Raw genomic sequence first — 2,512 nt, forward strand, 5'->3', positions numbered from 1 at the left:
GTTTTTCATCAACGGAGCAAGCATATTAAAAGGAAGTTTCATTTTATTAGAGATGCAATACAAGAAGAAGTGATTGAACTGCTCTACTGCAAGGGAGAAGAGCAGATTGCTGATATCTTCACCAAAGCACTTCCCAAAGACAGGTTCGACTATTTGAGGAGAATGCTTGGAGTGAAATCAGCTAGCACTTTAGAAGGGAGTGTTAAAATGTAAACTGCCTAGCTAATTTCAGATTAGTTAGTAAGTTCTAAGTCAGTTTATATTTAATCTGTTCTAATCTTTGTGTTAGCTGAGTACCTTGAGCTTATATGCCAGGTGCAATGCTTGAGTCTGTTTTCAAATTCCCAGCTGTTAGGACAGCTGTGTATTGCCATGTGTCATATTCACATTGGCTTACTATTACAAACCGTTAGATTTGAATCTACTGATGTAAGAGAACATGCTATAATCATGAGGGAATATAAGCTCTGCTGCAATGTTCATGCAGGGTAAGCATTCTGTTAGAACAATCTAAGTTTCTTTGCTCTCTCTCTCTCTCTCTCAGTACATTTTTTGCTCCCTTTGCAATCCAAATATTCAACAGCGAACTGGCTTGAATTAGTTCTTTTCTATACCTTGATTAATAAGGGCTTCAATATTTCACTTGTGCAATTCAAAAACTAAACAAATAGACTATTACAAGAATGATCGGATTGAAATTGTAATCTTTACTGCTTATGAAATTGTGTCCTAATGGACATTACAAACCAAGAAAATGCGATTGAGTCCAGACCTCAACACCCACTCATCGAGCTTTAGGACAGCCACAATCTAAGACAATGAGGTGGGACATGTGATAAACTTAGGGTTGGTTTGATAACCATTTGATTTTCATTTTCGTGTTCACGATTTAATCTTCAATATCTAGAATGCTTTAGAGTGGTTGCAACTTCTATTTCAATTTGTCCAATGAAAAGAAGAGAAAATAACTGATGCAGTTGAAGAAGCGCATGATATACCAAGGTCGCGGAAAGAATTGGCCATAGGTGAGCATATTTGATCAATTGAAAATACCGGAAGTTTCGATCTTTGCTTTCTTTCACAAGTCACTGAAATGCATTACTTTTTCCATATAGGCATTGCGGTTGCTGTTCCGTCGATCATCATAATCATTTTTTTTTTACTGTATGCATATCAAGGAAAAGAATAATGGCCTTCCTCAAGAGAGATAAGAGGGATGAGTTTGATGTTGAGGCATTTATAAGGAACTATGGATCGCTTACTCCAAAGCGGTATACTTATGCAAATGTCAAGAAAATGACAGACTCTTTCAGGGACAAAATAGGTAAAGGTGGATATGGAACTGTGTACAAAGGCAGGCTACCTGATGAGCTTCTGGTGGTGGTCAAAGTCCTAAGCATGTCCAAGGGTAATGGAGGAGAACATTTTATTAATGAAGTTGCTAGCATTGGTAGAACCTCCCATGTCAACATTGTCACTCTTTCTGGATTCTGTTACGAGGGGGACAAACGAGCTTTGATTTATGAATACATGCCTAATGGATCTCTGGATAATTTCATACATAAGCACAGATCTGGAATGGCAAATTTTCCCTTAGAATGGAAAACACTATCTGAAATTGCAGTTGGTATTGCGAGAGGACTATAATACCTCCACCGTGGATGTAACACAAGAATTTTGCATTTTGACATAAAGCCACAGAACATTCTTTTAGACAAACATTTTTGCCCTAAAGTTGCTGATTTTGGCCTAGCCAAACCATGCAAAACAAAGGACAGTATTGTATCGATGATGGGGACAAGAGGAACTGCAGGATACATTGCACCAGAAGTGTTTAGTCGGAACTTTGGTGGAGTATCTCACAAATCTGATGTTTACAGCTGCGGTATGTTAGTTCTTGAAATGGTTGGAGCAAGAAAGAATTTGGATTCGGGAGTGTCTCATACGAGTGAAAGGTTTCCACATTATGTTTATAAGGATCTAGACCTAGAAAAGGATGAAAATGCATTTGGGGCTATATATGAGGAGGAAAAAGTAATAGCAAGAAAGATGGTATTAATAAGTCTGTGGTGCATTCAGACTATCCTTCTGATCGGCCATCAATGAGCAAAGTTGTAGAGATGTTGGAAGGACCCCTTCATTCCTTGCAAATTGCACCCAAGCCTTTCTTGTTTTCTCCTACAATAGCTGCAGATATCTGTTAAATAGGAAATGCCTGCTGAATTGTTAAAAAGTTGGTTTGGATAAAATGAAACAGTTATCATTATCTGAAAACTGAGAGTGAAAAAACTGTTTTCATGATTTCTCTGTTTTCAGCAACTGCTACAGTACTTTTGGTGTTTAAGTAATAGAGAGTCTCTGATTAACGAAGATGGCCGTTGTGTTCTTCTTATTCATTCGCTTCGAAGAGTATCACGAAGCACAGTTAGTACCAAGTTTTTCTTTTCAGCTGAACCAACTAACAACTGACTTTATAGTCACGTGTCACTCATTAGGCGTCAATATGCTCATT

The 2,512-nt window shown here is 37.8% G+C and overlaps 1 pseudogene; it reads left to right on the forward strand.

The window, feature by feature from the left end:
- Nucleotides 1-1,162: 1,162 nt before the first annotated feature.
- LOC117613294 lies at nucleotides 1,163-2,204 on the forward strand (annotated as a pseudogene).
- Nucleotides 2,205-2,512: the final 308 nt, after the last annotated feature.

The sequence above is a fragment of the Prunus dulcis genome, unplaced genomic scaffold, assembly GCF_902201215.1.
Source record: "Prunus dulcis unplaced genomic scaffold, ALMONDv2, whole genome shotgun sequence".
Lineage (NCBI taxonomy): Eukaryota > Viridiplantae > Streptophyta > Magnoliopsida > Rosales > Rosaceae > Prunus > Prunus dulcis.